We start from the raw sequence: 27,695 nt of genomic DNA, 5'->3' as shown, positions 1-27,695 counted from the left end.
TTGCAATGGTTTTAATTACCCGAGCAATAATACACGTACTTGCTTTTTCCTCTTTCCCTCAGGAGTCATGCCCGAATAGGCAGTGCCCTGCCTCTTCTCCTTCCTTTCCTTTGGTTGCTGCAGTTCTCTGATCACTGGTGCTGAAGTCATTACCTGACTCCCCGCACTCCATGCTGTTCGGTTCTCCTGCTGTCTCCTGGCAGCCTGACTGCTAATTACAGTGCACCCACATGCCTCTAACGGCAAGCCACAGTCAAGGGGCATCTTACAGGTTATATGTTGTTTGTATGTTTAGGAATGCCAGAGTAAATGTAAGTTGTATCGCCATACAGAAACTAGAAGGTTTCTCCAGGGAATTCTGTATCCTATGATGACTCCGTGACTATAGAACGGTCACACCATGCAACAACAACCATCCCCTGTATATCTCTCCCTTTCTACTTTTCCCCTTGGTAGTGTAACCTTTATTTGGCATTTGCACAGGCCAAGAGATTGCTACATTGGGGACAGAGAATGGACCACATCAAATCCTGAGAAACCACACCAGCTCTTCAAAATCCCGACAGGTGGACGCAGATAGACACTGAGAAGTAGAGGAAACAGTAAGGAATCTTGGGGTACTCAGCACTTCACTTGAAGATGAGAGATCACCCTATTGAAACTGGTTGACAGAGATGTTGAAGGAGTGATTGAATCTCAGCAGGAGCCATTCCCAATCCATTGTACCACTCAAGAATCGAGAATGGTATTTTCCACTGTGCCGTGAGCTACAGACCGATTGAGCAGCATCAGGACCGGTACTGACTTTCACCAATGGTAATGATGAGATATTCCCTGATGTTTTCCAGTGGGGATTCTGTGGCTCGTGGTATTCTTAATCCTGACTAGTGGCCTTCAAGATCAGATTCTGCTACATCTACTGTTGAAACTGACTCCTAGTTTCTCTTTGCATGATTTTTCTTGGATTAGGAAGGTTGAGAATTGATCGGCCAGCACTAGGGTTCTAGCATTTAGAATGGGTGATTAAAGTGTGTTTTAGTCAATCTAAAACTGTGCCACTTAAATATGAAGCATCCAGTTACTTTCCAGCAAGCAAATACCCAGAAGTAATAAAGATATATTTACATTTTCTCAGCAGTTGCCAGTATTTATATTTCCTCAGCAGCAAGATTTTCTCCTGCAGAGCTCCAATGGGAAGAGGAACATCGATTAAGGTATCTTCCATGTTGCTATTCCCAATTTCAATCCCAAAAAACAGAATGCAGAATGGCTCAGATGACTGATGCTTATGGCCGCTATTAAAAGGCACATTTATTGGCTAAAAGACCAAATGCAGATCTTTACCAAGATTCGGACCAATTCTTAGAAATGGGTTGAGGCCTCTTATCTGAGAAATGTACAGAATCGTACAAATTTACTATAATGCTTTTGTGGGTTTACCTTTGTAACACAGAGTTAAGATTGGTTCATTACTAACCCTGGGTGGAGAACAACGCTCCGCTTGCGGAGTTTGCGAATTTTCGGCAACTTCGCGCTTCGCAGTGAGCGCGAAGTTGTCGACTACTTCGCAATCTACAGCGTAGCGTAGTAGTTTTTCTTTCTTGCGCGCTCAATAGCATTCTCGCGTGCGTGGTAATGACTTACCGTGGTTCTGCGTTCGCTTTCTCGCTTTTCTCTCCCGGTCGCATTCGCTACGATGTTTGGAATCCGGCCGCACAATCCCATGTGACTGTGAGAACGCGATAACGTCATTCGGACGTGCGAACATATCATTAGGACGCGCGATCTTCCTTGCAGCGCCATGTTGGTAAGATTGCGTTTCCGAACACGCAAAAACTGCAATCTGGCACAGAATATCTCTCGAGCATGTTAAAACCTTCTCAAAAATGATCATTTTGCTCAGGAAAACCTCTCAGATTGTGATTTGGCTGTATTATTTTGGGCAAGGAGTCCTCTTTTTGTTTCTACTCTTTTTTCAAGAGAAAGGAAGTGCCCCTGAGTCTCCAACTTCCTGTTCCTGTCCACCAGGCTCCTTCCAGTGCTTTGTCCATGTGGTGTTCACTTTCATTTGAATTTGGAGCTGGAAGGATCACTCTTTGTGTATGTCTGCTGCATCATAGCATTTGATTGGATTTATTGAGGACTTTTGGATTTGAACTTTTCTTTTACAAGATAGTTTGAGAATTTAGAATTGGTGTACTGTAAATGTTTGTTTGGTTTGGGGTTTTTTAACTATAGTTTTCTGTGCTTCTCAATCTTTCTTAAAAATTATTATTGAGGGAGGCCTGTACTTTCATGAGGGGCCAAGTTGTATGTCTTTGAAATTTCATCCAGTAGGCCTAGAGGTACCCTCGGGTCCAACCATGTTTCTGTGGTGTCTGTAAAACATCATAGATGGCATTGGATTCAATTGCAAACTCTGTTGTAGTGGAATTTCAGTTTTTTTGTGTGTAATTAGGTAACCCTAGTAGTTCATGTAGTTAGTGTAGGCCTGCTTGAGTTCATTTACTTTCTGTGGGTGGCTTGGCCAGGTGGTGGGGGCCATTTTGTGTTTTAAGCCACTGTGCTTTTGCCATAGGCCTCCAAGCTTGTGGCCTACTCTGCCAGTAGGCCCAAGGGTACTACTAGAGTCATCATCATGGGTGCATGAAAGTTGATCAACTGTTATTGTTTTGTTTAAGTTGTAAGTGTAACATCATGTACGTCATGGATGGCTTTGGATTGATTAGCAAAATGTGTTTATGGTGTTGAATTGCAGGTTTTGGGTGTGTGTTGAATAATATGGCTTTTTCTGCGCACTAGGTAACCCTAGAATTCAGCTCGCGTAGTTTTGGTAACTTTGCACAGTGCGACAACGCGACCTTACAGTTTTTCTCTTCTTCGCGCGCTCAATGTGCGTGCTCGGACACGCGATAACGACGTTTTGTACAATTCGCGCTGCCGAACACGCCGAATTTGCAATCTCGCGAGCAATATGTCTCGAGTTGCATAAAACCTTCTAAAAAATGTTGATGCTGTTCATTTTACTAAAGAAACTCCTCAGGTTGTCATTTGGTTGTAGTTTTTGGAGCATGGACCACTTACTGTTTCGTCCTCTATGTACTTTGTTGTTTGAGGGTGGCCTGACCATGTGGGTGGCGGGGCGGCCATTTTGTGAAACCAATCATTGTCCTTTTGCCATAGGCATATATTGTCTGTCTTCTCTTTCTTTTCATGTTGTTGGGGGTGGCCAGGCCATGTGGGGGCGGCCATTTTGTGTGACCTTCCATCGTGCTTTAGTCGCAGGCCTACAAACTTGTGATTTCTTCTGCCAGTATGCCTAGAGTCCCAGAGGTAGTCAGCGGGGGTGCTTGATGTAGCGGTTTCCATTTTGTCTGTTGAATTTAACATCATTTAGGGCATGGATGGCAATGCATTGAATTTCAAAATGTGATGTTTGGGGTGTAGTTAACTGTTTGGGTGTGTGTAAAAAACTGTAAATGCCTTTGTTGTATGTGTTGTTGTGTAACTTTCAAACCTTTTAGCCATGGGGATTTTCTTTTTTTGCATTAAGCTGTGATGTGTAACAGGCATCCTCCTTTTCTGGCCATGTAGGGATATAGATAGACCTGCTTGAGTTTATTTAAATTGTATGTACTTTCTTGTTGGTGGGCTGACCATGGGGCTGGTGTCCATTTCCATTTTGTGAAGCCATGCATTTTGCTTTTCCCATAGGCCTGCTTTGTCTGTTTTTTATTCCTTTCTTAATTTTTTTTAATCCTTTTCTTATTTTTTTTGTGACCGCCTGTCCATGTCGTGGCGGACATTTTCTGGTACTAGTAGCCACTGTGTTTTTGCCATAGGCCTTCAAGCTTGTGGCCTACTCTGCCAGTAGGCCCAAGGGTACTACTTGAGTCATCATGATGGGTGCATGAAAGTTGATCAACTGTTATTGTGGTGTTTAAGTTGTAAGTGTAACATCATGTACGTCATGGATGGCTTTGGATTGATTAGCAAAATGCGTTTTTGGTGTTGAATTGCAGGTTTTGGATGTGTGTTGAATAATATGTCTTTTTCTGCGCACTAGGTAACCCTAGAATTCAGCTCGCGTAGTTTTGGTAACTTTGCACAGTGCGGCAACGCGTCCTTACAGTTTTTGTCTTCTTCGTGCCCTCAATGTGCGTGCTCGGGCACGCGATAATGGCGTTTTGTACAAATTGCGCCGTTGAACACGCCGAATTTGCAATTTTGCGAGCAATATGTCTCGAGTTGCATAAAAACTTCTCGCAAATGTTGATGCTGTTCATTTTGCTAAAGAAACTCCTCAGGTTGTCATTTGGTTGTAGTTTTTGGAGCATGGACCACTTACTGTTTAAGTCCTCTATGTACTTTGTTGTTTGAGGGTGGCCTGACCATGTGGGTGGCAGGGCGGCCATTTTGTGAAGCCAATCTTTGTCCTTTTGCCATAGGCATGTATTGTCTGTCTTCTCTTTCTTTTCATGTTGTTGGGGGTGGCCAGGCCATGTGGGGGCGGCCATTTTATGTTACCTTCCATCGTGCTTTTGTCGCAGGCCTACAAACTTGTGATTTCTTCTGCCAGTAGGCCTAGAGTCTGGGAGCTGTGGTGGTGGTAGTAGTAGTGTGCTGTTTGGTTTTTGACAAATTGGCCTGTGTCTTGCCATTGTTCCTGTTGGCTTACTGTTCACATCCCCATTGCTATCTGCTGCAGGTCACTGATGCTGCATCCATCCGAAATAATGCACAAATTAAGGATAAACAAGTTCCACTTCCACTACATTTGTATTTTAGTTCTTTGCTATTCTTACTCTTACTGAGTGAACTAATACTTCTAGTAGTAATTAAAATGAAAGCTAAATAAATTCCACATTTGACTGATGTTATTCTGCCCTCTTTGCTTGTAGGTGCACAAAAGACTGAAGAGGAGGTGTCTGACATCATTCATCGCCTGTTCTACTGCCAGACAGACGTCCTTCTGTGCTACATCATGTGTGGTGTGACTCACCTGACCAGACATCATTCTCAGCTGAGTGCTGCTGCTGACATCTGAAGATGGGCCCAAAGAAAGCAGGTACCAGGTCCTCCAAGACCAAGAAAGTTGCTGAGAAGACGAAGGAAGAACAGAAGAAGGAAGTGACACTTAAGTCTGGTGTTGACCCGAAAACTTTTTTGGGGAAAAAAAAGTACGCCTGCAGCAGCGGTGACCGGGGTGCAAGCTGGGGCCAGCACCTCCGCATCAGTGGGCCCAAGCCACCAACCCAGGCCCAAGCAGATGAGTGGGGAAGAGGTAGCCAGCCTAATGGTGGAAAGCAGTGATACTGAGCCTGACCTAAACTTATCGCTATCTCAAAGTAGTACACAATCCACGCAAGAGGGAACACAGCAGAAAAGTGGTGAACAACAACCACCGCCCGCAATAGTAGATGTTCCAAAACAGCATCCACAAAAACCGCCCGCAATAGTAGATGTTCAACCAGAGCCACCGCCCGCAATAGTAGTTGTTCAACAACCACCGCCCGCAATAGTAGATGCTCAACGAAAAGAACAACCACAACCACTGCCTGCAATAGTAGTTGTTCCACAACCACCTCCCGCAATAGTAGATGTTCAACGAAAACAACAACCAAAACCACCGCCTGCAATAGTAGTTGTTCCACAACCACCGCCCGCAATAGTAGATGTTCAACGAAAACAACAATCACATCCACCGCCTGCAATAGTAGTTGTTCAACAACCACCACCCGCAATAGTAGTTGTTGTTCCTCCCGAAGTCGGGGCAGTTCAGGAAATTGAGCCTGATGCAGAGCAAGAAGAAGAGGAAGCACCTCATGCCGGAGATCTATTGTTTTCCAAATCCCCACCAAGGAAAAGGAGGGTTAGTCCATCGAGTTCTTCGCCAAGCATCCCTTCTGATGATCTTGATCTCAATTGGGAGCCACAACAATCTGAGCATGAGAGGGAGATACATCCCAAGAAGAACAGGCTAGGGAAAAGGAAGGTTCCAGGAAGCCTTACACTTATGGAGTGCGATGTTGAACAGCCGAATAATGATGGTGATGACGAGTCAGACCCAGTCATCACAAGCATTACTCCTGGGCCTGAGGACATGGAAACCAACATTTTTACCCTATCGAGAATGGCTGCGACTAGTAGGGATGTAGCACGCATACCTCCAACACAGGCCACACCAAAACTACCTCCAGCTTCCATTTTTACATTTGCACAGGGCCGGCAGCGTCCTACATCCAGCACAAGTTCCACCTCAGCAGAAGTAGGTAGTGGTACTACTGCGCAGCCACATAGTGAAATTCAACACACAACCTCCAGTTCATCCGGCATTGGAAGTGGTACCTCTAGCAGGAGACAAAAGTTAAGCTCCCCAGTGTGGGACTTCTTTACAGTTAGCGCAAATGAGGACAATATTGCTATATGCTCCATTTGTCATTCCTCTGTTAGTCGTGGCAAGCTTGGTACAAACTATGGTACCGGAGGCCAAATGACCCATTTGAAAAAACACCACGCAATCAAGTGGGAGGACCACCTACGTAGCATAAAAGCAGGAACCATTAATGTTGGTGGGGAAGTAGTAGAAGGTCCACTTACGGTCGAACAGGAAGAAGAGGGAGACATTCTATCTGGTAGTGGTACACAAAGTACCCCTGTCCCCAGCACTGCAGTGGTAGAGCCCACATCCTCCGCATCAGCAACATCTCAGTGGCACCAGAGTAAGAGTAACCCGGAGACACCAAGGAGTACGGGTGCGTAGTCTGCGACGCGAAGTACTGCATCGAGCATAACTGAAAGAAATACCAAGCAGTGTTCCATTCTTAGCATGTTTAGGCAGGAGGGAAAGTACGAGCGCAACCTGTCAGGCTCGGCGTCGGTTCTCTTCGGGGCTGTGTCGAATAGCCTGTAACCTCCCCCAAACAACTCTCCTAGAGTCTGAAGTCAGAAACACAGACTAACAAGACAGTCCCGTGAGGGCGGGAAAGGAAGGGGACAGCGGGGAGGGAGATCTGAAACAACAAGGACAGAGATTTAGAAAACACCCCCCAAAACCCCACAATGGTCTATTCTACGATTCTTCCTCACTCTTCACAACATTAATCTAAACCCCTACCTGAAAAGGAAAATACAACAGGCTTTGTATTTGGGAGGAAAGATATGGGTTGAGACCAGGGATGGCAACCAACTGCAATGACAAACACACAGGAGCAAAATGAGTTTATAGTTTCACATGAGGCTATTGTAGTCACCAATAATACATACTCCATACCACTCTAATATTGTGTTCTTCTTTAGGTTTAGACCAATCCCTCTGATCACGTACCCCTGAATCATCTCCCCTGTGTTTTTGGAAATAAAGCGTGGAAGAAATGTTGTGCAAAAGAAATCATAAAGGAAAACAGCAGGCAAGGTTAAATCACCCTTTCAAATGGTTTCCTGCCAACTAGTTTAGTTCATCCAATGTAGGAGGTGATCTGCGTCTTGCGACACCTCTCGTGCCTGGACACAAAGTAATTATCTCAACGAACAGTTTGAGCCCAAACTGCTCCGATCTCCTTATCAAACAAATAAAGAAATGTACAAAGTGCTTGTCAGACCATTAATACAGTTCCGATCAAGACGGACCGTCAACAGGCTTCTCCCTGCACTGAGAAAGCGGAATGCTGTCTCGTCCAACAGGGAGAGAGAAACTCTTGTTTCCAACAAAGACGTTCTTCGTGAAACCTCGAATGTACACGCAGCCGCGTGCACAAAGATTACGTATCCAGTAATTCCTTCACCCGACCCAGAACGGGGTGAAAGGGACACAAACGAATGAAAAGTCTCCAAACAGGAGCTTACCGCAATTCCACCATACCAACCAGTACGACGACTTGGCAATAATTATCGGCACCGCTGGTGAGTCTTGGCTGAGTTTTATTTCCGGGAGTTTGCGTAACTGGCGTTGCTGCGTGACGTCGTTTCCCGGCATTCTGGGAAGTGTAGTCAGGCGTCCATTACAATCGCCGGGCTTTGAGGTGTTTAGCCACTATTATTTTGACGCGCTCCTCAAATTGGTCCTCCAGCTTTGCCACCCGGAGGAGAAGTTGTTGCCGAAATGCACGGCACCTACATTTGCATCCATGATTTGGGGGGGGCGGCAGATGTTGTGAAATGCCAACTTTTAGTATCTATCTAATCTAACCTCCTGCTTCCCCTGCCTGTAACATTTGTTGAAGTTTTTTCCGGCATTATACTTGCCTTAGTACTATGGGTGGACTTCAGTACATAGAAGAACACCAGTCTTTTTTGTATCTCCTTTTATATTTTCAAAGTGAGACTCTGCTTCCAGTGACAGTCTCCACCTATGATGAATACAATACATCCAGGGGGCATCCATCCATTAAAAGTAAATGTCTATCATTCTTTATTATCGCCTTAGCTGGTTTTACTTTCACCAACAACCACCCATGCGTCCACTCCTTCCTTGCCTTGGGTTTGATTAACACAAACTCCGCTCATGATTCTTGCTATCCACTATATCCATGCACCCATATTGTTTTGCTCAACCAGGCATGCATCTTCTTTCACCTTTCAGTTCTACCCATCCTTCAACAACCCATGCATCGGATTCATATCAGCCACGTGCATGAACCTTCCAAAGTATCCTTCTATGGTAGTCTTATTACATCTCTTTCGTCCTTCCTCCTTCCACCCTAGTTCACTTCTTTCCCTTTTTGTTCAACACATCCCTCAAGGTCATCTGATCTGACTTTTAGTCTTCTTCATAACTTTCACAGCTGAGTTGGAGCCTGATAGAAGAGGCCTTGTTTACTCAACTCACGCTGGTAATGCTGCAAAGGGTGTCTTTTTCAACCATTGTATATTGTCCAGTACAACTTCAAATTCACACTTTCTTAATAAGTCTCATAGCACAGTGAGGGAAATGTTCCCCTTCCACCTAGTAATGCAAATAAGTAATGAATTTAACTTACCACCGCCCAAAGCTGATGTTTCCTCCCCCACTCGTGCTCCTGCAGGTGCCGCAGCCACTGTCCCCTCCTGGATGACGTTAGCATCGCCGCTGGCCCCGTCGGCACTGGTGGTTGGTAGTGATTGTGCACCTATAAAAGCAAGTACACCTTTTTAGATGCCTGCACACCTCCCCCTATTTTACTAGTTGTACTTTTTTCACCAGGAAGGAAGATTGAAAAAACAGTTACGTACAACATAAATCATTGTAACTAGTCCAAATTGCGTACTACTGTACAGCAGTCATTAGACAGAGTTTAGTTTTAATTTATTAGATGGTCCCTAAGGTCATCTCATCTCTAGTCCTACTCTAGTCTTTGGAAAGTTAGCCTGAGCCATGTAACCATTTTAGATCCGGGTCTACTGTTTTGCCCATGTTACCTCGCAGCTTGTTGCGCAGTAAGAAAGACACCTTTGAGGTCACATGAGTGTTGCATACAACTAAAGAGGTTGACAAACAAGTATTGTTAGTCCCTTTTGCTTATCCATAATGTTATACTTTTTGGCATGACTGCTAAAAACTTGCATAGTTGTATTCACTGTCTAACGTGCAACATTTTTCTCATAGGCAGATGAGAAGATTGCCTTCTATGAACCAGAGATTTGCAGAGCTTTCGAAAGATGCATGTGTAACCAGTATACGTTCAACGGTGAGGGGCCTCCCACAATTCCCACAGTTCTCTATCGTGCACTAGTTGTACAAAATGTATAGTATTTAATCTTCTTTATTTTGCATGGTGGAGCTGGATGTTTTTCATGGAACAACTTACAAGTTACAACAATACAAAGCTTGTTATTAAAAAAATACAGTTTTTGAACTTGCACATAGACTCTGTGGTATATTTTGAGTGTCTGGGGTGTTGTGGGTTCTTCTGAGTTCTGTGACTGGGGTGTAAGTAAGGTCCAACCTCCCTATCACCAACATCCTATTTGGTTGTGCATAGTTCTGTATGTGGCTGTGCAGAAAATAACCACAACAGTAGTAGTAGTATACTAACCTAACAAAAATTAGTAGGCAAACATCTCTTTCCGCATTTTGTTGGTGGAAATTGACAAAGACTAGAGATTACAGAGGACAACGCAAAAGACAGGAGTGGACCCAGTGGCTACAGCTATTCTATCACAGCTTTATTCAAAAGAATACCTTAACTAAAGAGTGGCCAACAGGGCAAGCTTAGCTACAGACAGTCTAATAGTAGTAGCACAGAGAGTCATAGGGCAGAGGCAGTTTGAAGGAACTGAAAGTCAGGGATGGCATTGGATACCCAAAATTTGGAAAACAAATTGAAGACCTCTGGTAAAGAATCTATCTAGCCATAGATTCTGCACATTTCAAATTTTCCCAAGGCATCAGACTAGGTCCGGAAACATTTCAGTAGTACCTCTGGGTGCCGGTAGATGGCACAGAGTGGCTCCACAATTATGCCGTCCTGCTCTGGGAATGACGTTCAGAGCCTTTATAGGGTCAACACCCACGTGCTGACATCAGTTGCTTTTGAGACTGGCTGGGCCTGCAGATCCAGACGAAGAACCCCAAGAGCAATTGGTGTGACCAGAATGCACATTCCTTGACTTAGGATCGTATTAACTGATAGAGACCAACCACAGAACGGGGAGGATGGGAGGGTCATTGAGGAAAGGTTTTGCTAACATTGAATTAGGAAGGAGGTTTAATAGGTTGGAAAAGATAAGGTGCGTTAAAATGTTAGGGAAATATAATTGTTAATAACATAAGCACTGTAGGACTTACTGGGGCCAGCAGCAGGATCCTCGGTAGAGGAGCACTCCTCTGGTGGTTGTCCCGCCGACTCGGACCCCGTCTTCTTGCCCCTGGGTGGTGCTGATCATGGAAGAAATAATAAAGAAAGAGAAACATTGAGTGCTGTGCAACAAATACATAATTCAAAATCCTCTCAAACATTTTAGGAAACAACAATTGCAATAAAATTGACTTCGGAGTCTAAATGACTACTGGCTTGTAGGATTCACAGACCGTCTACTTATAGAACACTAATCAAATGTTTCATAAACCTTCTGATTGCAGAATATACTAACGAAGCCAGTATCACCTGACCTACACCACCTATTCCAGAATCCAGACGGGCCAATTGTTCAGTAAGTCGGCATTTCCATTTTATTTTTGCCCGCAAACATGCATAGATGAGATGGAGGACACATGCATAAATTTGTGCATACACAAAATTGTTGGTTGCTTGCGTCATATGGACTGCTACTGACTGACGTGACAATGCTAAACAAACTTCAAACCAGTACTATGGAGGGGTGGGATACATAAGAACTAACTAAGCATTTAGTGACAGAGGAGGCATCATGCAGACCGTTAAAAAAATATGAACTAATACTATCCATCCACCACTATTTCACTAACGGGCAATGTAAGGACTAGACTCTAGCAATAGCATTAACTAACTTCAGTTCTCTAAAGTAAACTCTAACATCAATAATCACCAGCCCAAGCTAGCGCAAAGTTAAAAACCAGTAAGAGATGTGGCGAGCAGCACCTATGTCATACAATAACAGAAGATTTTGAGACGGAATTGATCTGCAATATAACTAAGCGCACCAGTAATCGTGTTACTTATTCGTCCAAGAATTATACACAATACTTATACTACTATATATATATATATTAATATTACTAGCTACTCACCAAGCCCCACGACCTCGACACCTAGCAGGTCCAACAGGTCCTGCTCCCTGTCCAGAATGTATGCCCACCGGTGGGCCAGCTGCTGGTGGGTGCGCCGGATACACGAGCGGCAGAAGACTGCCCGGCGCACCTTCGCCCACCGGCGGTGACGCTCCTCTGGAAGGTAACCGGAGCCTGGCCTGCCGCCTGCTGCCAAGGTCAAGGGGGGGTGGCGCTGGATGAAAAAAAACAGGGCGGCCACCTCCGCCTCCCCGAAATGTTTCCGGGCCTGCACCCCTGCAGGTCGCATTCTGCCGCAAGGCTGCCGGCTCTTGGGCGCAGGCGACTTGCCCTTCGAGTTGGTTCTGCTGCTGCTCTTTGCATTGGTTCTGGGGTGGAGGTGGAGGTGAAAAAGAAAAGTTAGAACAAAAGGAAAAAAGTTAGGGGGAAGAAGTAGGAGCTTAAAGAAAGAAGTAAAATAAAACAGTAGAAAAGTTTTAAAAAAAAGGTGGAAAAGTAGAAATAAAATGCAAAATATAAACTTAGGGACAGAGAGAGAGAGATGATAAGTAAAAAAAAGTCAGAAAAACTGTGAAAATAAGTAAAGATTGCAAAGATAAAAGGTGGATAGAAAACTAGGCCCAAAACCATAGCATAGAGTGTGAAAAACAAGATGGCCGCGCCCATCGTGACCACGTGGGTAAGTTCGCGCGCGATTTCACGCGAACATGCACTTTGTCAGCGTGAACAAGTAGTTGTGTTCCCGAACATGACTTGCACAACGCGACCACGTTATGCGCGACCCGGAAGAGGAAATAGGAAACGCGAGCGGGCGGGACAATTGAAAAAGCAAGATGGCCGCGCCCATAGCCCACCGCATGGGTATGGTCGCACGCTACAATCCCCCGAGCACGCAGACAGCGCCCCGAACATGCACAACGTGCTCCCGAGCGAGAAAAACGGCTCACGAACGGGTCTAGCAAGCTACTACGCACGCTCGCAAAGCTCGCGTAGTGAAAGAACATCTTCGCGTAGCTTCGCGTAGCTTCGCGTAGCGCGACTACGCGTACTACGCCCAGGGTTATTCATTACCCAAAGACCAGGAAACCTGTTAAAGCAGATATAGTGTTCAATACATAGCTACTAATTAGGAATCAGCTAAAATCTTAGTAGAATATTTTGGTATATTCTAACAAATATATGCTTAACAGAATAAAATATCTGCTTTTTGAAGAAAGTGGGGGTGATGTCAGATATATAACAGATGTTTGTTTCTCAACACCTACATTGTGCTCTATACTGCCTACACTCTGCATATATACTAGATTTTAATACTAATGCCTCGTAAAACCTGCCTTATTACTTTTCTTGTTTTCTGTGTCTTTCTTGCTTTACTAACCTGTCTCGCATCTTCACCTTTCACAAAACAGCTTTTCTTGATATGAACGACATAGTTACTCAGAATGAGACGGCATACTGATGGCAGCCGACAGAAATTATAAATTGTGATCCTTGTTTCATGTATTTCTTGCTGCTAATAATGGACATTCTGGTTGAAATTTAGAAGCAGCTGCTTGACTACAATCCTTGACTTGTCAAGGCTGCGTTGGTTCTTAATATTCATCATGTACCCATCCGGGCAAATCTAAACCAGGCCCTTAAACATGTGGCGGATACCAGAAACTTCTCCAATAGGGTATATGTGTTCTGCCTTCCCTCGGGGAGCTTGTCTCCTTGCATGCATTATGGGGATCATCTTGTCAGTTTGCTCTGTGATTCAGATCCCTTTTTTGCAACAAATACTTTTCAGACCTGTTCTCAGGAGTACTGGGTATTCTGTGCAGTGGACTGCACTTACAGAACATATTGCTCACGTTTGGTGACACTCTTTCTGGTACAGACTCTATCTAGCCATAGATTCTGCACATTTCAAATTTTCCCAAGGCATCAGACTAGGTCTGGAAACATTTCAGTAGTACCTCTGGGTGCCGGTAAGTGGCACAGAGTGGCTCCGCAATGATGCCGTTTTGCTCTGGGAATGACGTTCAGAGCCTATATAGGGCCAACTCCCACGTACTGACATCAGTTGCTTTTGAGACTGGCTGGGCCTGCAGAACCAGACGAAGAACCCCAAAAGCAATTGGTGTGACCAGAATGCAGATTCCTAGACTTGGGATCGTATTAACTGATAGAGACCAACCACAGAACGGGGAGGATGGGAGGGTCAGTGAGGAATCTATGTCTAGATAGAGTCGCTACCAGAAAGAGCATTACTAAATGTAAGTAACTTGTTCTTCTGATAGGGACTTCAAGCCATAGAGACCTCACATTTTGAATAGATACCAAAGCAGTACCTATTTGGAGGTGGGTCTGTGGATGAATTCCAACCAGAAAGTTCAGCAGGACCGAGTGGGCAAAATTCCCCTCTAGGTCAACCGGATGAAGAACTGTAATCTTCATTCTCAGGAAATACTTACTAATAAAAAGAACTTGGCACAGAAGCTGAAAATATGAAAAGACATCTTTATTAAATTTAATAAGTGAGGTCACGTCACACAGAAGCCGTAGCAACTGAATGAGGTAGTCTGAGGAATACAGAAAACAGAGGCCTTTTATATGCAAACTTCAGCACACAAGTAAGGGGCAGTCCTAGCTTTTGCAAGCATGCAAAATGCCTAACATTCCTTCTTACACAAGCCGGACAAACCCATAATAAAAGGACCACAACCCATATCATAAACAGACCATAAAAGAAGGAACAGAAACAGATAAGAAGCAGGCTAAGGGGTGTGTGCATGCATACCAAACTCTACAATGTCCTGTGCTTTGATCCTCAATCTTGATCAGCTAAAGGGCAGGAACTGGTTTAACAAGGTCAGCTTCAGGCACCAGGGTCAGTTCACTCAGGTCAAACAGGAGTCAGCACGAATTCGAGCTAAGGTGTACATGTCCTTGAAAGACTTGTTCAGCCACAGTCATAGGCCTATGTGAGGGCAACCACAAAATGGCTACCATGCACAAAATGGAACCCGAGGGTTCAGAATTCACAGAACCTCACGGATTGTCCAGACAATAGTGCTTTGTGAACGTATGGAGGGATGCCTACTTACCACCAGACAAATGTCCAGGACTGATATTCTGTGAGCCAACGCAGTGCTAGCAGGTTTCTAGAATGAGCAGACAGTCCTTCTGGAGGCTGCTTTTAAACCATTGCATAGCAGATCTTAATGCAGTGCACTATCCAGTGGAAGATGGTTCTCTTCTGCATTGCCCCACCTTTTTGCACTGCAGAGAACTACACAAAAAGCTAGTTGTCCAGTTCTTGGGTACAATTTCAGTTCTCTCATGGGGTCAACGCGATGATGTCTCCTCCTTAGAGGGGTGAGGTGGAGCATAAAACTCTGGCATGTTGATGGTTTTACTGACATGGAATGGTGTCACAACTTTTGGTAAGAAAGATGCTCGTGTCCACAGAACGATTATGTCTGGGAAGAAGGTAGTGTGTGGCAAGATGGCACAGAGGGCTTGAACCTCACCCACCTACCACGTAGGTGTAATGGTGATGAGGAATACTGTCTTGAAGGTAATACACCATAAAGAGCAGCTTTAAAGCAGCCCAGATGGCATGCTCATCAGAAACATAAGGACCACATTTAGGTCCCACTGTGGCATGACAAAGGGAGAGGGAGGAAACAAATGGTTTACAGCTTTTTAAAAAATGCTTCACTGGAGACTTAAACAATGAGGGCTGATCCGAGAACCGAAAAAAAGCAGAAAAAGCTGAAAGGTACCCTTTAACTGTGCCCATTGCAAAGCCTCGCAACATGAGATAACTTCACCTGAGGAGAGAGGATCTATCTGCTGAATAACGCACCAATCCACAAATCTGTCCCAACAACCTGCGTTTACACAAAGGGGCCGATTAGGATGGCGGTTAATCCGCTTCCCCCGGGCCGGCGGAAGCCACCGCCGGCCTGGAGGATGCGGATTAACCGCCGCAGCCACAGACAACACCCACCGCCAGATTAGGATGGCGGTGGGATTGCGGTGGGACCAGCGGCAGACGGCTGGTCCGTCCGCCGCTGATCCGCGGGGTGGCGAGGGCTATTTGGTGACGGTGTCTGCCAAATTAGGATGTGCACGGACACATGCTTTTCCGCGGCGGCTTTTCCGCCGTGGAAAAGCATGTGGACTTTGGAGTTAGGGGGCCCGTTACGGGCCCCCAGGGTGTTGGGGGTGGGAGGTGCACATGGGGGTTACCTATGGTACCCCCCAACATTTACATGCACAAAGCGCACGGTGCCTGCCGCTTTGTGCATGTAAATGTAATACATGATGTTTTAACATTGCGGCGGGTGCTGCTTCAAGCAGCACCCGCCGCAATGTTACGCACGGTGGCTGCCGCTTTGTGCATGTAAATGTAATACATGATGTTTTAACATTGCGGCGGGTGCTGCTTCAAGCAGCACCCGCCGCAATGTTAAACATACAGGATGTGACCGCCAGGGTGGCGGTCACATCCTAATTTGCACGGAAGGACCGCCACTGCCCCTGCGGACGGTCCCTCCACCTCTGGGGTGGCGGACGGGCGCAGGTTCGTCCGCCATCCTAATCGGCCTCTTAGTCAGGAAACGCCTGGCCGCCAAGATAGCATCAACCACCTCCAGAGGAAAGTCGAATGTGTTCAGCTGTTGTTGCTCAATTTCCAAGCAGGAAAGCGGAGATTGTGAAGGCCGAGGTGTAGAACACGGCCCTGCTGCTGCAAAAGCAGATCCTCCCAGAGGGGCAGCCTGATCAGAGGACAGATTCTCAAGCCCAGGATTTCTGTATACCTTATCCTCCGTGCCCAATTCAGAGCCACTAGGATGGCTTGGGCCATGTCTGTCCTGATCTTGAGAACTTGGGGCAAGAGTGGTATAGGTGACAAAGTATACAGGAGTGCCAAGATCCACTTGAGGCACAAGGTGTCTCTGAGTGAGAGATGCCTTGGAAATTCCTATTCAAAGAATTGCTGACATTGTGTGTTCTCATTAGCAGTGCAGAGACTGAGCTAAGCTTCTCCTTATTTATGGGAAGAGGCCTTTAATGAATAGTCATACCAGATAGTGCATGCGGTGGCGCTTACCAAGAAGTAATGGAGTTATGACAATGGCTGGCAGAAAACTGAGGCAGGGTAAGGCATATCACCTACGAAAAATTTCCAGGTTTTACCTGTCTGATGGTATGGCTTGCCAACCTGGGAAAGATCTTTGGGTCCAGCCACTCACTGGTTGGCTGTGCTCCGCTAAGGGGATGCTAAAGGGGTTTGGTAGGCGAGGCTGCAAGGGAGCAGCAGAATAGGTGGAACTTTGATCTGGACCTGGAGGGTGGTGGGCACCACTGCCTTGACTGCAAAACTGCTGAGTTCCTTGCTAAGTTTGGGCAGGCTGGTGGTATGGGATAGCTCTACCATATCCCTGAAAGGAGCAGTAAGGGTGGGACGGTTAGTGAGATGGGGCAGATAAGCCGAGAGAGCATGCAGTAGCTATGCTCTCCATAAATTGCTCCATCTAAAGCAGAATCAGACATATCCCAGAGAACCCGGTTGATTGCAGCCACACATGACGGCAAATGGCAACACAGGTTCCAATTGCTTGCCCAAATGAAATTGGTGGTGTCCAAGCCACAACTAATTGTGAACTTGGTTGCATCACGACCATACTGAATGGCCTGGGCAAGTACAGGTCAGAGATCTTCAAGGACACCAACGAGGCCTTGAGCCACTGAGTCCCAAAAGGTGTGGGACTAGCGACCCAGACAACAGCTAACATTTACTGAATGGAGAGCCAGGCTGTTGGAAGAAAGGTGCCAGGGAGAAACTACTGGCAGTACTTCATTTGGAAGGGGTCCTTGGGGCCCAAAGGCACACCACAAGGAGGCAGCACGGATCTGAAGTGCCACAGCATGACAGCCTGGACTTGTCGATCTGTTTTGGAGTGGTAGATGGCCCTCAAAATTCAAGTTATGCCGGAACCAATTGTAGGATCAGCTCAGGAGTTGGGAGACTATGGGAGCGAGATCTATACCCATGGCGCTGCCCTGCGCCAGCTCAGGCGAGTGCGTACAGAGTCCCACTTCAAATTTTTTATGCTTCTTCTTTGAATTACCCGAAGATTTAGATCTCCATAGGCACCTTTTTAAAAAAAAATTTGGGGGGGGATTTAAATCAATTTTATTGCTTTCATAATTAGTAAGAACAGTCCATTATAATCCACCTATATCCGTTGGCCAGTGGTAAATGCAATAAGAAAGCTTATATGGTAGGTATCATACAGAATAGAGGAGAGTAGAGACTACAGAGGAAGATGACAGAGAGGATCAGGATTTGGGGAGTGGGGTGTGGGGGTGTGCGTTTGGCGTGTAAATAGTCTGTGGGGGTAGTAATATTTTAGTGATTTGCAGTGTGATCTGTATGTCAAGCACAGTATCCGCAGATATTGAGGGCAGGATAATTCAGGAAACTCAACACACAGCGTGGTTCAGCACTCAACTTCACAGTTAAATATACAAGTAATGGAGATTATAATCCACAATCCACAATTAAGGAAAACAAAGTGATATCTTCCCAAAAAAACATTGTGCGAGTCGTTCTTTCTTTTGAAAATGTATTCTTTATTTATTAGTAGTTTTTAAAAACACAGCTTGAAATTGATAGCCGACGCGTTTCATACCCGTGGGACTTCTTCAGGGCTTAGCATGCAAATGGTGTTTCCCGCTTCTTCTCAGTGTTGTGCCTTCTAATAAAGAAAGAGTGATGTATTGAATAAATGTGATGTATTGAATAAATGGTGTACAATTGCTCCCAAATGTGTTAGCGTGACATCCGGTTCAGGTGGAAAGAGAAACTCGTCTGATAAATGTTGTATGCAGGGTCGCCACATCTTATCAAAGCGGGAAGTTCTTGCATTTCAGCTGCAGGCAATTTCTCCATTTCCAGTATTTCTCATATTTCATGTAATTAGCCTGGTGTGTGGGTACCATTTCTGTTCCCCACCTAGCGAGGAGAATTTGTTTTGCCACCCCCAGTGTTAAGGTGATTGCTTTGCCTCTAGGTGATCTCAGTGGATAGGTGAGTGGATTGGGGAGACCCAGGAGAATGTGGCTGGGGAATTTGGGTATGTCTGTCTTAAACATACTGTTTACTGCGCCTAGCACTCCTGACCAGAACAACTCTATCTTAGGGCAGTGCCATAGAAGATGTGTGAGTGTACCCTGCTGACCACATTGCACCAAAATTACCCATCTCCTTTAGGATACCAGGTGGCTACTCTGGCTGGGGTATGATACCAATAATGTGCTATTATTAGGAGAATTTCTTTACCGGTAGTGTTGAGGGCGGATGCTCATGCTCAATGTAGGATATCATTCCATTCTTTGTCTGTAAAGGGGTGCTCACATTCTCTCTCCCATTTAGATCTTGCGGGCGAGTGTTGGTTTTTATCAGGAAGGCATAAATGTCTGAGCGCAGTTTCTTGTCTGTGGAACGTGCAAGGATCCACTTCTCAAAGGCCATTAATGGCCTACTAGCATGTGGGTGAATGCCATCTCGCTGTGTCCGGGCGACACAGTCTGCAGTGTGAGGAAATCTATAAGCCCATCTTTGTCGAATAGGTCACCCACTCTTTTACAGTTAGCCTCTCGCCACACCTTAAACCCTGACCCAGTGGCCGCTGGGGGAAAGTCTGGATTGCCTATAAGTGGTGTCTGTGGGGAGATTGGCATAGAGAAACCATGCATCCACTGCACCCTGTTTCAGACTCCAATAGTTGAACTGACAACCGGGGAGATGTAAACGCCTGCTGGTCGGTGTGGTTTAGGTAACCATGGTATTTTCCAGATATGTGTGGTGCAATGGCCTGATCTATAAAACACCAATCTTTTTCTGTGAGCATGTGAGACGATTCCACCATATAGGGTAACTGGGCCACCTGATAGTAGTTGCGAAGGTTCAGGATCCCTAGACCTCCCGCAGACAGTGGAAGAAAGGCACGTGTTCTGGCCATTCATGCCCGTTTACCCTCCCAAATAAAGTCCCAAATTAGTGTTTATAGTCTATCCAGTATCCATGAGGGGGGCTGAAGTGACAGGGTTTGCACGGCACAGAGCAACTTGGGGAGTAGCATCATTTTGACAGCTGCCATGCGCCCCAGCCATGAAAGCCCATTAAACTTACACTTAGTGCAGTCTGTCCTTGTCATCGCTAATAGATTCCCGTAGTTGTATACGGTGGTACTCGGGGATGTGGGGTATACCAGTATTCTTAAATATGGGATCCCACCCATGGCCCCCTAAAAAGGGAACTGGCTGCGGAGTCGGGCACTCTCTGAGTCTGGGATGGTGAGGTCATGGATCAGAGACTTTTGCACATTGATTTTGAAGCCTGATACCTCTCCAAACTTGGTAAGTTCCACCATGGCCGCTGCTAGGGAATTTACCGGGTCAGTAAGGGTCAGGAGGACATCATCCGCATATAGCATAATTTAATGTTCCCTCTCCCCATCCAAATTCCCTTCTCTTACGGGTTAGTTCTCATTCGTTCTGTGAGCGGCTCCATATAGAGTGCAAAGCATAGGGGGGACAAGGGGCAGCCCTGCCTGGTCCCTCGCTCTATAGGCAAGGCGGGTGACTGCTCTCCATTAACACAGATATTGGCTTGGTGAGGTGCATAACAGGACTGCATCCAACTGCAGAATCGTGGTCCTAGGCCCACATGCTCCAGCACTCTGTACTGGTATGGCCAATGTACCCAATCAAAGGCTTTCTCAGCGACAACCATCAATAACAGGGCTGGGACACGTGAGCGCTGTACTTTGTCCAGTAGGTGACAAAGTATTTTTGTGTTATAGCTACATCCTCGCTCCGGGATAAACCCGGCTTGGTTGGGATCGACCAGTCCCTGCACGTAGGGGGCCAGTATATACGCCAGGGCTCTGGTGAAGATCTTCATGTAAAGTGAGTTAAATAATCGCAGTAGTATCGGGGCTTCCTGGGAGGCAAAGATTGTATAAAATTCCCCTCCATAGCCGTACGGGCCCGACTCCTTGTTTTATTTATTTATTTGTGGATTTGTATCACGCTCGAATCGACTCCCGGAGGAGTATCTCTGCGCCCTAGATAACACAGCAAAACACAGTCAGAAGGGAAGCCAGACGAAAAATTGATTAATTTTGAAACAAAAAGGTTTTGAGTTGCTTTCTAAACAGCAGATGTTCTGAGCACTGTCTGAGAGCTAGAGGGAGCTTGTTCCATAGAGATGGACCAATCACAGAAAGAGCTCTACCTCCGTGCCTGGCCTTCTTTGCGCGGGGCACGCATAATAGGAATTGATTGCTTGACCTAAGGGAACGTGCAGGGGTGTAGGGAATAAATTTATTTTTCAGATATACAGGACCTAGTCCGTTTATGCTTTTGTGAATTAGACAACATGTCTTAAACTTCGTCCTCTGCTGGACTGACAGCCAGTGCAGTTTGTCCAAAAGAGGTTTGGACGCAGTTCAGGAGGGGGGCTAGGGGGGGCGGCGTTTAAGACCAGGCGAGCCGCAGTGTTCTGGATCACTTGGAGTTTGGCTAATACTCCCTCGTTTACAGATAGAAGCAAGCTGTTACAATAATTAATACGGCTAAGGACCAAGGCCTGTACCAATGTTTTCCTGATGGAGTCTGGGAGTATAGGGAAGATTTTGCGTAACAGGCTAATTACGTGGAAGCTCGAGCCCACAATATGATTGCTATGTTGTTTCAGTAAAAGCTCCTGATCTAGGCGGACTCCTAAGTTCTTTACAATCTGTTTGGGTTCGGGGACAGGTCCCAGATAATTTGGCCACCAATCCTAGGTCCAGAGGATCTTTGCCTCCCCGAACAACATAACTTCGGTCTTGCTTACATTACACTGCAGACAGTTCGATGACATCCACTGAGCCACTGCTCTCAGGCCATGAGAAAAGGAGTTTTTAATCTCGGTGGTGAGAGATTTAAAGGGAAAAAGGAGCTGTGTGTCATCCGCGTAAGACACAGGGATGAAACCATATGCTCGCATAATTTCAGCCAGGGGTGCCACATAGATGTTAAAGAGGGTTGGGCTCAGACAAGAGCCCTGTGGCACCCCTTTAGAAATCTCTACCTCCACCGATTGATAGGCATCCACGGTGACACATTGGGTGCGGTTGGATAAGAAGCTCCTTAGCCAGGTCAGAGCCTTGTTCTCTAGACCGATGTTTTCCAGTCGGCTTGTCAAGATGTTATGTGACACAGTGTCGAATGCCGCCGACAGGTCTAGTAATAACAGGATGACAGAGTGGCCCCTATCCTGATACATATGTAGGTCGTCTGTAACTGACATCAGGGTTGACTCTGTGCTGTGTTTAGGCCTAAAGCCGGATTGTGAGTAATCCAGCCCTCCTGCCTGTTCAATATACATGGATAGGTGTCGATTCACATGTTTTTCAGTGAGTTTTCCTAGAAATGGTAGCAGGGATATAGGTCTAAGATTGGACAGGTCTGTCCAAGGAATTGTGTTTTTTTTTCTGATGGGTCTAACCAGAGCCTTTTTCCACCCTCTGGGGACCTCACCTGTACTCGGAAAGATTTACCAATCTTTGAACTCCAGGACCTAGTTCTGTACCAAGCATAGGCATAATTCTTGCTGGAATAGTGTCATCTGGACATCCGCTCTTGATTTGCGAGGTTAAAGATATAACCTCCTCTAGTGAGATAGGGGGAAATTCGCCTAGAGTATGCGTGGTTGGGTTAGGGTCTTCCTTGATTTGTGGTTGAGAATTATCTCCACGAATGGACAGGTTGGAGCTAATGATTTTCTCATAGATCCCATCAATTTTTTGGGTGAAGAACAGAGAGATCTCATCACACAGTTGCTGAGATGCAAACTCTGAGCTCTCGCAGGCCACCGGTTTAATGAATGACTGCAGGATCTGATATAATACCCTTGGAGTATTTCCAGCAGCTTCGAGTTGGGACGCAATGTGGTTTTTGCGTGCCATACGAATGGCTTTATGGTATTTGGAGAGGGATTCCCAATAGCGGCTCTTGTCATCAGCCACATGGGACGATCTCCATTTCTTTTCAAGTTTTCTAGCAGTTTTTTTTAAGGACCTTAAATGGTCTGAAAACCAGACTTCTTGTTTATGTGCCGGGCGTGGTTTAAACAGTTTCAGGGGGGCAATATCATTCACTGCTGTCACCAGCGCTCCTTCAAATTTAGTCAGGGCCACCTCGATGTCTTCAGTGAGCGCAAGGGAAGGTTCTATAAACCTCTCTTTGAAGGAGTCTTGGGATATTTTGTGCCATTGCCTGCGTTTACTCGGCAGGGCTATTGGGCCATCTTAATTGTGTTGGAGGTAGGCATTCGATAGAAGGAGAGTTGGACAGGATTAAATCCAGAGTGTGTCCTGCCTGGTGTGTGGGACCGCTATTAGCTTGTTTTAGGCCTAGTAGGGACAAATCCGTCAGAAGGGATTGTGCCTCAGTGCACTCTTTTAGTTCGCTATGAACGTTGGAATCTCCCACAAGTAAGAAATCGCTGTCTTTGCTTATATGGGGGGCCAATGCTTCCACTAGTGTGATGGAGAAGTTGGCACATGGCCCAGGAGGGCGATAAACCAGATCCCCTTTTTGACTACCTTTGGGTGCAGCATTTATTTTGAAAATCAACAGTTCAAGTTCTGGGGTGCATAGTTCGTCTAGGATAGAGATGTTTATGTTTAGAGGTGTTGTAATTTATGTATAGCCATGAGTACCTCCTGTGTCATATCTTTTTTTACAGCTGTAAACATGGCTACACCATTATTTGGAGGGTATACCTGGGCCAGGTATGTCACCTACTCAGAGTCATGCAGTGGTTCGGCAGAGTAGAGGGCCCTATAGAAGGTTCCAAAAGCATTTGCAATGTCTTCATCAGTGCTGCACATGGAGCCATCCACCCCTAAATCTCTGAATTCTGCCTGTCCGCAACCTCGGCCCAGAGGCAATGTGCTAGCAAATGTCCCGCTTTGTTGCCCCTGGTGTTATATTTCTGGCATACCCTTAACAGAGTGTATTCCGCTCTTCCCATGTCTATTGCATGTAATCATTTTCGGCTGGCTGTTAGTTGGTGGCGAACTGCAATAGAGCCTGATTGGGCATGGGCGGTCTCCAGCTCCTTATCTGTATTTCCAGACGAAGGCGTTTATCCTGCCGTTCTCTGTTATATCCTGTGGTGATTCCAATGAAATGACCTCGAAGGACTACTTTTAAGGTTTTCCACAGTGTGGAAATGTCAGTTTCGGGGTGTCATTGAACTCCAGGAAGGAGGTCAGTGTCCTCAGGGTGTCATTTCATATTCTGTCATTTGTGAGGAGTTTTGCATTAAAGCACCAATGGCAGGTAGAGGTCAACTGTTTACTAGGACAGAATCGCATACTGATGGGAGAGTGGTCAGAGAGTGTAGCAACTTTTATGTCTGCCGAGATCATGTCCCATGTTATCCCAGAAGTTGTGAGGAAGTAATCACTTTGTGTGTACATTTGATGGGCTGCTGAAAAGAATGTTTAGTCTACTTCTGTGGGATGTGTATGTCGTCATATGTCTGTCAGCCCTGCTTTATCCAGCCAGTGTTTGGTGCCTGAAGTGAGTCCCCCATCTTGTCCCGCTCGAAGGATACATCTGTCCGTTTCCGTGTCCATTATGATATTGAAGTCGCCGCCCACCACTAGCTCCCTGTCCGGTCTGGTCAGTACGTGACCCAAAGTGTCTCTGAAGAAGGTTTCCTGCCTTTCATTGGGATCATAGACAGTAGCTATCATGTATCTGGTGCCTTGTATTTGGACATGCAGTGCTAATAGCCGTTATACACAAAAGGAGGTCCCAGGGGTAATTTTAAAGATTCTAACTGTTGAATCCCCTGAACAGAATTGACACCAACAAAAACCAACAGAGAGTCTACAAACACTAACAAAGTACCCAACAACAATTACAAAATATTACAGAAAACTATCTCATAAATGAGTTCCCATCAGTACACCATCGAGACCGCCCTTCATCATCTGGGATCTCTTTAGACACATGTGCCTGCTGCTGTTAGAGGTGAAAAAACCTGCACTGGCCTGATGACAAGCCATGTACTAGGAAAAACCACAGCAGTTATATAGGATGTGAAAAAAGGCGTGTCTGGTGGAATACTGAATAGCAGTGCAGTGAAAAGGTGTGGGTGAAAAGAATAAGAAAAGGGGTTCTAAAATTAGGTAGTGTTCAGGGACAACAAATTTAATAACCACCGTCACACTCCTAAATCAATAAAAACAGTGCAAATAAATGGCGTAACAAATAACCACTTAATAGTTGTATAAGGTCGACATGTTTCTGCAGTCTTAGAAGAGTCTCGAGATCTCGTGCTGCTTCCTCAGGACCAAATAGTGCTACTGCTAAATAACCAAAGTTAAATAAACCATATCACCTGAATAGTGTAGGTAACTGTGTAACCATCTTCCCATCCTAAATATAGAAAGAAAACGTATAAATATTCAAAAATAACTGGGTACTGTGTGAGGTATATACATGGCATGCAGTTTATGCATACAATAACATATAGAACCAGTCACATGGACTTATTGACCGGCACAGGGACTGTCTAAGTCAGTCGCCACTCAGCAAATTGAGTATCTTAACAAAGGTTCACTCACCCACTCGATGGGAAGGAAAAACCCCACCTCACCTGGCGCGAGCTCAGGTAGATGGATGCACCGCACTATAAAGAAGATAACATACATAATCATTAATGTAGATAACACCTGCTGGTACTCCCGGGCAAACCAGTCCAAGCATGCGCCACCTCTAGCGCCAAACAACACAACCCAAGCAGTCAACAATCTGGCTGATTACATCTCCGTATACCAAGATTGTGTTCAAAGGAGCTGTAAGCTACCACAGCCTCCCATTCAGGTTAAAGCATTTTTTAATTTATGCACGGTAGCAGTGTGATTATTCTCATCTCTGATGCTGCACCCTACAACAATGGCCATACTCCCCATAAGTCTTAAGGCAGACATGCTTCAATCTATACACATGTGAGGGCTACAAGCACTCGTTTCTGTCCCCAGCCGTTTCTGTGAACCAATGGCGAGATTGCGCTACCAAGTTCAATCACTCCCATTGCGCACCCCGTAGGCCTTATTCACACTCTCTGATGACAGTTACCAACCAGTAAAGCAAAGCAAATCAAGGCTGGACCGCTCACCTGTCCGTCGGTACACCGGTCGTCCCTCCGAGCTCTGTCTGGGGGAGGAACCGACTCGGTGTACCGGGAGGTCTAGAAGTAAACAAACTGCTTCCGCGTGAGGCTGTGGGCGTGTGCAGACGTCCGCCTGCCGCGGTGACATCACCCACAGCGCGGTACGCGCTATGCCTGAAGGGAAATGTAGTTCCACACCCGTTCTGGAGGCATAATACACGGTTCGAATCCCGGCCGGGATCCATATTACAGCAATGTGCAATTTTCTTAGTAAATTGTAAATTTATGGTCATGTTAGCCCAATATTAAGCGCTGATATTATGAAAACACAATCTGCCATCATTGTCTTAATAAATTCTGGTATTGTGGTCATATTAGCCCAATATTGAGCGCTGATGTTGTCAAGGAGTGACAACGCAATCTGCCATCCTTGCTTAGAGGAGCAGGGCATATAGTCCCCACAACGAGTGCAACCCATCAAGTAACACCGCCAGGCTAAGCTTATCAGAACTGCACCACTACGATTGTAGAAAGTGTGCAAGTAAGAACAATGAGTCTAGGAGAAATGAGTGAAAAAACTAAGCTGCTATCCCACCTTGGATTTCATGGTATTGGATGCTAAGTGTACTCCAGGTAGGGATGCCACGTTAAGTATGTTAAAGAGTTATTTGGAGAGATGCTCAAACATATGTTTCAGATGACACATGCACACAGGCTCACCACTCTTTTAGTGCCGGAGCTTACTCTAGACTAGACCCACTAGGTTCATAAAAATGTGTTGATCCAGATCTAAGGTACGTGGGAGGATGCCTCCTGTCTATAACGACATCCACGGAATTTCATCATTTAGCCCGCATACATCACTGCGAAGCCTATAAACCCATTTCTGTTCACACTTAAAAAGGAATTTAGAAGTGTCAGTAACAGAGGGAGGTATCCATGGTTGGTCCAATACAGTCCACGAGATGTCAGTGGGCTGGTGACCCACTTGTAAGAAGTGGTTTGTCAATTTCGTTGCTTGCTTACCACAACAGATTGAACTCTTATGCTCCGAAATTCTGGTTTTAATTTTTCTGGTGGTCATCCCCACATAGTTCAGCTTGCAGGGGCATGTTATTAGGTAAATTAGGTTCACGCTATTGCAGTTTGTGAACCTCCTCAATTGCCAAGGTCTGTCGGTGCCAATGTCAATGGTGAGTGTTTTCTTAGTTTGTGCTAATAGCCGACCTGGGATATCCAGGAAGACCCTCTCCACCTTCCCTGCAAAATGTGTGGCAAGCAGAATAGCTACCTCTCCTTTCTTGGTAAGCCCGGATGAGAAATACTGTTGGCCAGACCAGCGGGGGCGTAGCCACCAGCAGTCATTCTGGAGCAAGTGGGTTTCTTGTAGCATGCAGATTTTGCATTTGGAATCTTTGAGAAGTGGGGCAACTGCTAGTTCCTCAGCATGAGCATTAAGGCCTAGGAACTTATGGCTAAGCAAGGCACTACGATTAATACCTATGTGTGATAATATCCACCCAACCAGACTCGTCACATGTCCGCCCATCTCCCCTGGGAGGTTGTAGGGCAGTGGCGTAAGGAGGTAGGAAAAAATAGAAGAAGTGAAGTTAGAAATCTGAAAGGAACAGTAGATAGATAACAAGTCAAAAAACTTTTCCCACCGGGGAGCACTTAAAACATCAACGTTGGGGGTACATGTCGTGGCCGTATAAAGGTTTTGGTCCGTTTCGTCAATGACGAGCTCCACCACGGAAACTGCAGAGGTGG

The sequence above is a fragment of the Lissotriton helveticus genome, chromosome 5_1, assembly GCF_964261635.1.
Source record: "Lissotriton helveticus chromosome 5_1, aLisHel1.1, whole genome shotgun sequence".
NCBI classification, from domain to species: Eukaryota; Metazoa; Chordata; class Amphibia; order Caudata; family Salamandridae; genus Lissotriton; species Lissotriton helveticus.
Note: the sequence above shows the minus strand (reverse complement) of the source record.